Source organism: Equus caballus, chromosome 7, assembly GCF_041296265.1.
Source record: "Equus caballus isolate H_3958 breed thoroughbred chromosome 7, TB-T2T, whole genome shotgun sequence".
Lineage (NCBI taxonomy): Eukaryota > Metazoa > Chordata > Mammalia > Perissodactyla > Equidae > Equus > Equus caballus.
Genome location: NC_091690.1, coordinates 61,822,248 through 61,835,078, shown reverse-complemented (window position 1 = coordinate 61,835,078; position 12,831 = coordinate 61,822,248). Strand labels below are relative to the sequence as shown.

The following is a 12,831-nucleotide window of genomic DNA, read 5'->3' as shown; positions in this document are numbered from 1 at the left end:
AGAGAATGATATTATTAAAAATCATATTTTAGGAAAATCGTTGTCTGGGATGTCTTGGAGAACCTTGTTGCAATTAGAGTCAGAGAAATCAGTTAGAGGAATTTTATAACGATTGAAGGATAAAGGAAGAAGTAACATATTGAATATCTGCTTGTGCAATGGTGCTAGGTCTTCACGTGTGTTATCTGTTTAACTGCAGCAACAACATTTAGAGGTGGGTACTATTAGCCTCTGATTTTCAAGAGGGTGGATGTCAGAAAAGTTAAATATTTTTCTCAGGGAAGAAAGTCTGCTAACTTTTAGGCATTATGTATAGATCTACCTCTTTCAAACAGTTGTATGTTATATGGCAATACCATAATTTATTTAACTAATTTCTGTTGATGGAAATTTGGGTTGTTTCCTCATTTTTGTATTGTTTTACTAGCAATGCTACAATCAGTATTCTTACACAAATCTTTGTACATGTTTTCTAGCACTGTATTTCTGTAGATGAATCTCCTAGAAGTGGAACTGAATTCCTGGATTAAAATGGCCCTTAAAACAAATGGTATAGGAGGCCTGGAGAAAGGGTGCTGAATATGGATAATGGGTCATGATTGTCATGGCAGTTTTTAGAGAGTTGTAATAAAGGTACAGTGTACTTGATACTACATAAGAAACTAACAGAGCATATCCTCACCAATAATAACAGAGTAAGCCATGGGATCTTAGAATGGAAGGCCCTAAAATAATTTAATCTAATCCTTAACATTACTGTTAGGACTCTTGAGATCTAGAAAGTTTTAAAGTGTTCCTAAGGGGCAAGCCCCATGGCTGAGTGGTTAGGTTCGTGTGCTCCGCTTCAGTGGCTCAGGGTTTTGCTTGTTTGGATCCTGGGTGTGGACATGGCACTGCTCATCAGGCCATGCTGAGGTGGCATCCCACATGCCACAACTAGAAGGACCCACAGCTAAAAATATGCACAACTATGTACCAGGGGGCTTTGATCTTTTAAAGTGTTCCTAAAATAGAGTGGGGATTTGGATCCAGAGACTCAGATTTTTAGTTCACTATTGTAAGTGTAGTAGGTCTTTTCCCTTCCCAAAGTAGATTTAAGGAGAAAACTACATTCAAATTCCTTTCCACTGTTTTTTATATATCTGTGTATATATATATATATATATATAAATCTCATATGTTTGTAACTGCTGTTTTCTGCTATTTTTACTTAATATTTCATAATGGGTTATGAAATTTTGATGCGTTTAAAAAGTATTAAATGTTTAGTTTTTCCTTCTTGCCCTCCTTTCCTGTTAACCAAGTAAAATGAGAAACAGTCACATTCTGGTCTTCAGATGGGCTAGAATGGGAACAGATGAGATTTTTATGTTTATTTAAAAGGAAAAGATAGGGCTGGCCTGTGGTTAAGTCTGTGTGCTCTGCTTTGGTGGCCCAGCATTCACAGGTTTGGATCCTGGGTGTGGATCTACACACTGCTCATCAAGCCATGCTGTGGCATCATCCCACATACAAAATAGAAGAAAATTGACACAGATGTGAGCTCAGGGACAATCTTCCTCAAGCAAAAAGAGTAAGATTGGCAACAGATGTTAGCTCAGGGCCAGCCTTCCTCACCAAAAATAAAAGGAAAGGTAACATGAGTTAAGAGGCTTTCACAAACACTGATGTAGAGCATATGGTCCTTCTTTCTACTTGTCGTAAATGGTAGTATAGGACTACATTTTGTTGTTGGGCATTTTGGCTTTTTTTTTTCACATCTCTGAACATACTTTAAATTTCCAGTTGTTTGTTGCTAATATGTAGAAGTGCAATTGATTTTTTTAAGACTTTATTTTTTTTTAGAGCAGTTTTAGGTTTACAACAAAATTGAGAGGAAGCTACATAGATTTCCCATATATCCCTGCCCCCACACATACATAATTTCCTCTGTTATCAACATCATTCACCAGAATGGTACATTTTTTGCCATGGATGAACCTACGTTGACACATCATAATTACCCAAAGTCCACAGTTTACCTTAGGGTTCACTCTTGGTGTTGTACATTCTATGGGCTTGAACAAATGTATAATGACATATATCCATAATTATAATATCATACAGAGTATTTTCACTGCCCTAAAAACCTGTGCTTTGTGTGCCCTGCCTATTCATCCCCATGCCTGCCACTCCCAGCAACCACTGATTTTTTTTATTGTCTCTGTAATTTTACCTTTACAGAATGTCATATAGTTGGCATCACATAGTATGAAGCCTTTTCATACTGGCTTTATTCACTTAGTAATATGCATTTAAGGTTCTTCCATGTCTTTTTGTGGCTTGATAGCTCATTTCTTTTTAGTGCTGAATAATAGTCCGTTTTCTGGATGTACCACAGTTTATCCATTCACCTAGTGAAGGACATCCTTGGTTGCTTTCAAGTTTTGGCAATTATGAATAAAGCTGCTATAAACATCCATGTGTAGGTTTTTGTGTACACAGAAGTTTTCAGCTCCTTTGGGCAAGTACTAAGGAGTGCTATTGCTGGATCATATAGTAAGAGTATATTTAGTTTTGTAAGAAACTGCAAAACCGTCTTCCAAAGTGGCTATACCATTTTGTATTCACACCAGTAATATATGAGAGTTCCTGTTGCTCCACATACTTGCCAGCATTTAGTGTTGTCACACAATTGATTTTTGTATATTGACTTTGTGTCCTGAAAGATGAAGGAAAGGGTAACATATATTGGATATCTTGCTGAACTCCCTTATTAATTCTAGTAGATTCTTCGTAGTTTCTGTAGGTGATATGTCTGTGAAAAGGAATTTTTACTTCTTTCTTTCCAATTTTTCTGCCTTTTATTTCTTTTTATTGCCTTATTGCATTGCCCAGGCCTTTGAGTACCATGTTGAATAGAATTAGGAGGGGTGTAGTAAGGCATGAAAAAGAAGACATAAAAATTGTTCTCTCTTCCTTTGTTTTATGAGTGTGTAAGATCGATGAATTGGTCCTTTCATCAGTATGAAATGGCCTTTCTGATATGGTTAGGTTGAAAGTTTTATCTTACTGTTTTTTTTTTCTTTTTTCCTTTTTTTTTTGGGCCTTCTTTTGGACTGAGTATTTTTTTAATCTATATTTCTTCTGTTGGTTTTTTTGTTATACACCTTTACGTTGTCTTTTTGTAGTTCCTCTAGGGATTATGATATGCACTGTTAACTTTTCATAGTATACTATGAATTAATATGAAAAAATAAACATCTCTATTTGACAGTTATGAACTTGGATGTGGTTTGTGTGTGTGTGTCAGGAAGACTGGCCCTGAGCTAACATCCGTTGCCAGTCTTGCTGTTTTTTGCTAGAGGAAGACTGTCGCTGAGCTAACACCTGTACCAATCTTCCTCTATTTTATGTGGGATGCCACCACAGCATGGCTTGAGGAGCCATGCTAGGTCCACGCCCAGGATCCAAACCTGCAATCCCCAGGCCGCCAAAGTGGAGCATGTGAACTTAACCACTATGCCACCAGGCCAGCCCCTGGATTTCATCATTTTTATAGGGCTTCATCTCCAGTTTTCTTTGCTATCTCAGTCTACTTAGTGAAATTATAAATATAATGCCAAAAACCTTGGGGCAAAAATCACATTTTGGTGATTTATTTTGATTTAAAGATCCTTTATCTCCAGTCTCATCGTCTTCACACCCAAGTTTCCCATTGCAACTCTTAATAGCATGTGAAAGAGTCAGATATGGATAGTAGGAAGCCAAAAGGTCTTTTATAAATACTCTGCATATTTTACCCAAAGTTCAGAATTTTCACATCCTTCAGAGCTGAATAGCAGAGGCAAAAAGGATCATTTATTCATGTTTGCTTTGACTTAATCTGGTCCAGAGAAATGTTTCATGATCAGGTCCAGGTTGTACTGGGAATTTTCTCAATGGACTGCATCTTTAATTTTCTCAGTGAAGTCTTTTGAGAGATAGGCAGCTTTTTAGATGTGTCTCCATCTCATTAACACAAAAGTATCAGTAATTAGAATTAGAAATCCATTTTCCTCATACACTTAAGTATTTCTTTCTAGTTCTGTATTATTGTCAGATCTTGCAGTGCTTTTTGAACTTTTTTCACAGTGCTTTTTGAAATTTTCTCTTAAAATGTCTTACCTGAGTTCTTAAAGGTACCTAGCATTACTAGTATCATTGAACTATAAGATGGTAAGCAAACTCAGCATTTATATAGTAGGTCCACTCAGTGCTGGTGTTCATTTATAACTTAAACATCTGTTAATACCTGTAACAACTATGAATAATGAGATGCCATGTAATGTTAACTTAAAGAAGTTCTCATTCACGATATATAAGGAACATGAGTACAGTATCTTTTAAATTAAAGTTTAAAATTTTGATTCTGAATTTGGAAGCTGGAAGCAATTTCTCTTACCAAAAATACGTAACTGAAACAATTTATATTATGCATATTTATGCACATTTATACATATGTGTGTCAAAGGTAAATATTTGTGGAGTTCATAGACTATTTGAAGAGTTTGTTTAAGCCACATCCACATAGTCTTTCATACACACAAAGTTCAATTTAAAACCTTCCTTTTCTCTGTAGGTTAACTATTTGTAAAGTATTTCAAGAGACAATGAGGAAATGGCTCAATGCCTCAGTCAGGGAGAATTCCAGTGACATCTGCAGTGGAGAATGGGAAACAGAAGAGGCCGAGATTGGAAGAGCAGGTGGGGGAGTAGGACATTAGGTCAGATATAATAACACTTATGTGGAACTTAAGTATTTTTTATTGTGTTTATAGAACTTTAATATGTGATTGTATTTAATAGAAGAATAAGAAATAGTTGATCAAATCACCTGTGGTATGAAGAAGAGGGATTATACATTTATATGAATAAAATAGAGTAATGAATGTGATAGAAATTTGTAGAACATTTTTGTTATGAGAACAGGCCAATATTTTATGTTTCAGGCCTTCAGAGTAAATTAGGCATCTTATGGTGGGGTTTTACTTTATTTTTTTTGGCCAACGCCCTACTATAAGGTAGTGTTAATTTGGAATGAAATACTAAAAGTATCAGTTCTGATATTCAAAAAAACTTTTTGCATTTGGGATTTGAGACAACTTTATTTTGAAATAATTTTAAAATTAGAGAAAAGTTATAAGAATAGTATAAACAATTTCTTACCTTCTTGCCACACATTCATCAGTTTTGCTATATTTTATTTATCATTCTCTGGAGATCTATATGTGTGTGTGTATATATATTTTTTGAACCCTTTGAAAATAAGTTGTAGATTTCATACCCCTTTTCTCCTAAATACATCTGCATATATTTCCTAGAACAGGAGTATTCTCTTAGGGCTGCCCTGGTGGTGTAGTGGTTAAGTTTGCATGCTCTGCTTCGGCAGCCCGGGGTTTGTGAGTTTGGATCCCAAGTGTAGACCTACAAACCACTTGTCAAAGCCATGCTGTGGCAGCATCCCATATATGAAGTGGAGGAAGATTAGCATAGATGTTAACGCAACAGCAGTCTTCCTCAAGCAAAAAGAGGAAGATTGGCAACAGATGTTAGCTCAGGGCCAAGGTTCCTTACCAAAAAAACCCAAAACAAACAAACAAACAAAAGAGTATTCTCTTATATAATCACCGTATAATTATCAAATTTGGCAAATGTAACATTAATGCAGTACTCTTGTCTGTTGCACAGTCTGCATTACAGTTTTGCCAATTTTCCCAATAATGTCTTTTATAACGGTTATCCCCCACCCCCTGCCACCCATTTAGGGTCCAGTCAGAATTGTGCGTTGCATTTATTTGCCGTACTTCTTTAGTCTTTAATCTGGCACAGTTGCTTAGCCTTTCTTGTCTTTCATGACAGTGATGTTAAAAATACTCATGAAAAAAGACTTTGCACCAAAGAGGAATTTTTAAGGAATGTTAAAATTAGAGTTTGTTGTAAATCATCATTTGAATTTCTTCTTTATAATTCTGCTCTTTTCTTTTTGGGCTTGCTGCCATGTTTTAATGTCATCGCTTTGGCTTTCTCTACACATGACTTGCATGGTCTCCTCTCATTTCATCTAGCTCAGTTGCCAGGAAGAAACTTTTAAACTTATTCTAGTTTTCATTTTAAAATTGGTTTGAACTTGTCAGGGAGATTAGAAAGGACAGAAAAAGCTCAAGATGCTACTATTAGTCTGTTCACATGAAGTGGAGCTAGTGAGCCAGAAGGGGAACCTTTTATTTCCTCACATTTCTTTTTTTTCCTAAAGATTGGCACCTGGGCTAACAACTGTTGCTAATCTTTTTTTTTTCTTCCTGCTTTATCTCCCCAAACCCCCCCTGTACACGGTTGTATATCTTAGTTGCATGTCCTTCTAGTTGTGGGATGTGGGACGCCAGCTCAACGTGGCCTGACGAGCAGTGCCATGTCCGTGCCCAGGATCTGAACCCTGGGCCGCCGCAGCGGAGCACGCGAACTTAACCACTCGGCCAGGGAGCCGGCCCCTACTTCCTCACATTTCTTGACTTGCTTTCTTTAATAACTTATTGTGAAGGAAGTAATGAATAAAATCAGTTAAGAGTTCATACCACAGAATTTGGTATAAACAGGTAGGGTAATGAACTGGAATGAGCATCAGCTTTAGAGCTTGATAGACCTGTTTCAAATTCCAGTGATACTTATTACTAGCTGTGTAGTCTTGACCAAGTTATTTAACCTTAGAAGAGAATTCAGGTAAATTGGGGATAGTATCTACAGTGCAGGTGTTTTTGTGAGCATTAGAGATAATGAATGCAAGATGCATAGTGATGCGTGGCACATAGTTGGTGCTCAAGAAATGGTTATTATATTCTTATTAAAATCATAGAAGGACAGCTCTAGGGGGGATATTAAAAATCACCCAGATAATGAAACGTGTTTAGAAAGTTTAAATAACGGTTACTGCTCCATTACGGTGTAGACTCTTTGAGAGTAGGGACTGTTTTTATTTTACTTCATATCCTTTAGAATGTATAGAGCACAATGATGGACTTTAGATACTTAGTAAATATTACTTGTTTAAATACATTTCAGACATTCAAATTCTAGGCATATTACAATGTCAGGTGAGTTATCATTTTTATCTGGTTTAAAATAGTTATTTTTGATAAACCTTGGAGAGTCGCATAGCTCTTACAATATGCATTAGCGAAAAATGTAATTTTCAGGCTTGTCAGGCTATCAATAGAGATGAAACTGAGAGGCTTTAGAAATATATATATGACTTCTAAATATTTACATTCAATGCTAAGAAGGCTTTTAAGCAGGGATAATTAAGCTTTTTTAATGTAGTTTTTTTTAGCGTATGTCGTATTCAGTTGCCACTTCATAGTGAATTATTTATCTTTGGCATAACTGTTTTCTTTAGTCCTCATCTCTTTGCTGCCATGCACACCTACAATATCTTAACCAGTGGACTCAGTTTTAGTTTTTGAGTTTATTTTTTGGGCACTTAAAACTCTTAGAAAGATTGATATTTCGTCAGTTTTATTCTTTTTTAGTGGTCTCCCAAAGAACAGAGAAAACATTTACTTATATATTTTTTAAACTCATTCTTACAGTTACCATATGGGTCCACTGGACCATTTTATAAATCTAAGATGCATTTGGGGATATTAGTGATCTTACTTTTCCTATATCTTGAAACATTTTGCTGTTTATCCCAGGAATTATGTCATCATTATTCTCAACTATGCAAAAAAAAGGCTGAAATAATAAGAAAAAGGAAGAATGACGGAATTACTTACAGGAGAGTTTGGCAAACATTTTTATAAAGGGTAAGATCGTAAATATTTTAGGCTTTGTGGGCCACATATGGTCTCTGTGGCATATTCTTCTTTAAACAACCCTTTAAAAATGTAAAAACCATTCTTAGCTCCCAGGTCATACAAAAATAGGTTGTGGGCCAGGTTTAGCTTGTGTACCTTAGTTTGCCACTGCATTATCCTATAGTTTTCATATTGCATCGTCCAAAGGATTATGTCATCTTTCAAGAAGTATAAAAGACTAGAGACACCATCTTTATTTTCTGCTTTTTGCTTTTATTGAACAGAATTTTGAGTTCATATTTTTCGTATTTTGTTCATAATGGCAAAGAGAAGAAAATTGACAGAGGAATAAACTTCACAATTATTGCATGAATCAAAAAATGAATACAAAGAAGCAAATAGCAGCATTCTAGACTCTAATGATGATGGGAAGTTGATCATAGAATCAAAATCTCAGACTGTGAATCTTCAGATGATGATCTCTTAGGTGAATTTTCTCAAATTAAAAAATTGATGATTGAATAGTATATTTCTAAGGACCAAAAGAAAATATGGTATTCTTACCTATTTAGTCATTCAACAGGAGGAATTAATCATACAATATTTTGTGACAAAATCTTGGACATGTAGTAAAATGATGTGTGCTGGTATTCTTTCATCTCGTATGTTTGTGCCCCAAAATGATACAGTTTGTAAGTGGACATTGCTGAAAGTGGATGTGAATACAAAGGTGATTAGAAGGCAATAGGTGTAGAAATGAAAAAAATTAATTGTATTGATTATTCTAAATAATGTTTATAAATCTAAAAATGACAATGTTTTGCAAATTATGGATCAAAGAAGATGACCATCCTCTTTTCAACAAATTATGAGCCATTATAGTTTTAAGGTTTCAGGTATTTCATTTTGACAATGCAATTGCCAGAAAAAGAACCACAAGTAATGATAAGCTAGAACCTGTTAGAGGTGTGTTTAAAATCAGAAATCAGATGTATAAGATGGATACGTTACACATTTATCCATGACAGTTGATTAACAGTTGTATTCAGAGAATGTGGCCCATTTTGGCTATTTATAACTTAAAAACCAGGAAAATGTGGGAAGTGTAGAATGAATATTTGGGTTTGCTGTACTTCAATATTTACTAAAATTCTAATAAAGTTGTTTTTCACTATCTCTTTATTCTTCTGAACATTTTTTGTAAAATGAGTTAAAATGTGTATTTTTTAAAAAGAGTCTTTTAGACTCCAATCGTAAATGATGATTGCTTTTCCTTGTATAACAACAGTAAAGGACTAGTTTCCTGGAGGATTTCTTCTTCTGAGTTGTGCCTTGTATTAGGCTCTTGACTTACATTGAAGAGGGACACTTTGAGAAACAGCCTTAAAAATTTGCTGCTGCTTTTATTATTGGAATGTTATCGAGGACTTTATCTAATATATGTCAGGTCAGATGTTTTACTTTCTCTGCTGTTTTTCTATTTTTTATTTATTTTTAAAAATTTTTTACTGAGGAAGGTTTGTCCTATGCTAACACCAGGTGCCAGTCTTCCTTTTTTTTGTATATGAACTGCCACCACTGCATGGCCACTGACAGAGGAGAGGTGTAGGTCTGGATCCAGGAACCAAACTTGGGCTGCCGAAGTAGAGCGCACCAAACTTAACCACTAGGGCACTGGGGCTAGCCCTAGTTTTAAATTTTTTCATGATAAGACTCAGTGTAACTGATCTTGTCTTTCTTTTTGCTTTGGCTGTCATGAATTCAGATCCAAAATTAAACACTAACTGTAAGTTTGTGTATTATGTTCCAGTGTTTTTTCCTAGTGTTTTATTTTATGGTTTGCAGACAAGACCCTTTGTACTTGGAGGGTATCAACTACGTGTCAAGCCCATTTTGAGAATAAGTGACTAAGGAATGATTTAATTGCACAGTGGATTTCTTTGAAAATATAAAGATCGCTGAAGACTTTTGAGTCTTTTTTTTCTCATAAATTGTCTTAGTCCCAGAAAATTTTAAAATGAAGAAGCCAGAATGTTTCCTTAGTCTCATCTCTTACAATGGCAGTTTTGCTTAGGGGCCTCATTCATTTGCCAAGAGGTTGTGTGTGATAAGAGATGGAAGTTAGAGATGACAAGCCTTTCTGCTTGGGCAGATCATTTCCTGAGTAGTTATAACTAAGACAATGGAAGGTTGTATTGAATCTCTTTCCTCAATTGAGATCACTGGAGGCTGTTATGCAGACAAATAGCAATGCATTTTCTGGACTTAGCATAATTCTAGGTTTAAAACAATTAAAATGATTGGGTAAGGAATTCCAAAAGTCCATCCCTCCATAAAAGCAACAACAACAGAAAAACTGGCAAAAACTGGCAAAATCAACTTTTTCAGGACTCTGGAAACTAACCAAAATCCTGTGGCAACCAAGGGAACATTTAATCAAGAAAAACCACTGAATTTTGTTAAGAACAGTGAGCTTTGTGGCATTTTAACTTTCCCTGGTCCCATCAGCTCAGTGATAGCCTTGAAAATAACAGCCTGTGTTCTTGGTACTGGTACTGGTACTAGAGGGAGCAGAGTGAACCTCATTCACAATGAATTTTAATTAACTTGTTTTGCTCTGTCTGGTGGCTCCTTGGAAGACTGATTCAAAAGACTTGCCTTTATTTCACCTAACGTGGAACTCTTCCAGTGCTAAAGTGACTATCCTGGGAGTATTTTTCAAAAATATTTCCAGGCAAATGTATTAGTCACTGCTGCCTCAGTTATAATGGAATGAACAGAAATTGTCCCTAGGAAGCGTAGACATAGGACTTAATAGTCAAAGACTTTTAAGTACACTGTCTCAAATATGCTCAAAGAGCTAAAGGAAACCAGCAGAATAATGTATCATCAAATAGAGAATATCATAGAGAAATTATGAAAAGGAACTAAAATTATGGAGCTGAAAAGTACAGTAACAAATGAAAAATTCACTAGAGGATTTCAATAGCAGATTTGGGCAGAAGAAAGAATCAGTGAACTTGAAGATAGGTCAACTGAAATATCTAGTTTGAAGAGCAGAAAGGAAAAAGAATGAGGTAAAATGAACAGAGTCTTAGAGACCTATGAGACACCATCAAGTATGCCAACATAGACATAATGAGAGTCCCAGAAGGAGATGAAAGGGGTGGAAAGAATATTTGAAGAAATAATGTCCTAAAACTTTGTAAATTTGATGAAAAACGTTAATCTACACACTTAAGAAGCTCAATGAACTTTGAGTAGGATAAACACATTGAGACATGTAAGAAACTGCAAAAGACAAAGCACCTTGAAAGCAGCAGGAGAAACAACTTATCACATACAGGGATCCTTGATAAGATTACATCTAATTTCTCATCAGAAACAATGGAATCCAGAAGGCAGTGGGATGACATATTTAAAGTACGGAAAGAGAAAAGTTGTCCATCAAGAATGCTCTGTCTATCAAAACTATCCGTCAGAAATAAAGGAGAAATGAAGACATTTCCAGATAAACAAAAACTGAGACAGTCATTGCTAGAAGACCTACCCTATAGGAAATGCCAAAGGGAGTCCTTCAAGCTGAAATGAGAGGACATGAGACAGTAATTCAAATTCATTTGAAGAAAAAAGAAGACAGGTAAAGGTAACTACATAGGTAATTATAAGAATCAGTGTTAATGTACATTTTATTTGTAACTCCTTTTTTTCCTATCTGAAATAAAAAACAACTGCATAAACCAAAAACTCTGGGTCTGTTTATGGGTGTACTATGTATAAAGATGTAATTTGTGACAATAACAACATAAGGGAGAGAAGGAATTATGTGGGAGCAAAGTTTTTGTATGCTATTGAAATTAAATTGCTATTAATCCAAACTAGGTTGTTATAAATTAAGATGTTAATTATAATCCCTAGTGCAGCCACTAAGATAATAACAAAAAATATCTAGTAAAAGAAATAATAAGAGAATTAAAATGGTACACTAGCAAGTATCTATTTAACACAAAATTAAACTCTCCAGTAAAAGGCAGAGATTTGCAGAATGGCTAAAAAAACATGATCTAACCATTGATTCAGAGATACAGATTGGTTGAAAGTAAAGGATGAAAAAAGATAAATGCAAACAGACAACCAAAAGAGAGCTGAAGTGGCTATAGACAAATCATTAAGGAAATAGAAGGCTTGAATAATACTATAAACCAACCAGACCTAATAGATATATATAGAACATTCTACCTAACTACAGCAGAATACATGTTCATCTCAAGTGAACATGAATATTTCTTTAGATAGACCATATGTTAGGCCACAAAAAAAGTCTCAATATATTTTAAAAGAGTGTTCTCTAACCACATTTATAGAAATTAGAAGTAACGGAAGTAAATCTGGAAAATTCACAAATATGTGGAAATTAAATAAAACAATTTAAAAATACTGAAAATAAACTAGTCGTGTTTAGTGAGGTGTGTATGTGTGTATATTTTTAAAGCACAGAAAAATACATCTATAAGTTTTTATTCGTATGCTTGAAAATTTCAGAAAAGTTTTGGTACTTGCAAGGAGTGTTCTAGTTATTAAGAATGTGTATTGTCCCACGTATTTGTTCTTCAGTATTTGTTTAAACATTTTATGGTCATATAAAAACAGCAGATAACCCAAAAATCTATTCATTGTATGAATTTTTTTCCTTTCTCAGACTAACTTTTCTGATTATGTCTTGTGTGGATTAGTAAAATTGACTTATGTTTCCCATGTATAAGTTAGCTGGCAGTTACAGGCTCAGATGTATAATTGATATATTTTTTATACATATGATATATTATAAAGGGGAAAGTTATTAAATATTTTTCATGAATAAGCTGCAAATTTCTTTATTGCCTGTTTGATAACATCATCAATTACTGAGTGGAGTGATCCATGACATTTAGTAAAATATACCGTGTCTTTTATCAGTAATAATGGCAATTTAAAGATCTTTCTTTAGTGGAATATTCAGAAAATGTTAAAACTAATTCTA

At 34.7% G+C, this 12,831-nt stretch overlaps 1 protein-coding gene and 1 long non-coding RNA gene across 2 annotated transcripts in view; both read left to right on the top strand.

Moving 5' to 3' along the window:
• Positions 1-12,831, top strand: part of HIKESHI (heat shock protein nuclear import factor hikeshi) — a 37,673-nt gene that overhangs the window by 17,459 nt on the left and 7,383 nt on the right. The gene's annotated exons all lie outside the window — the stretch shown is intronic.
• Positions 477-11,772, top strand: LOC138925172 (uncharacterized). The gene is made up of 3 exons (XR_011441015.1): positions 477-633; positions 4,601-4,725; positions 7,710-11,772. It is a non-coding gene; the product is annotated as an uncharacterized lncRNA (long non-coding RNA).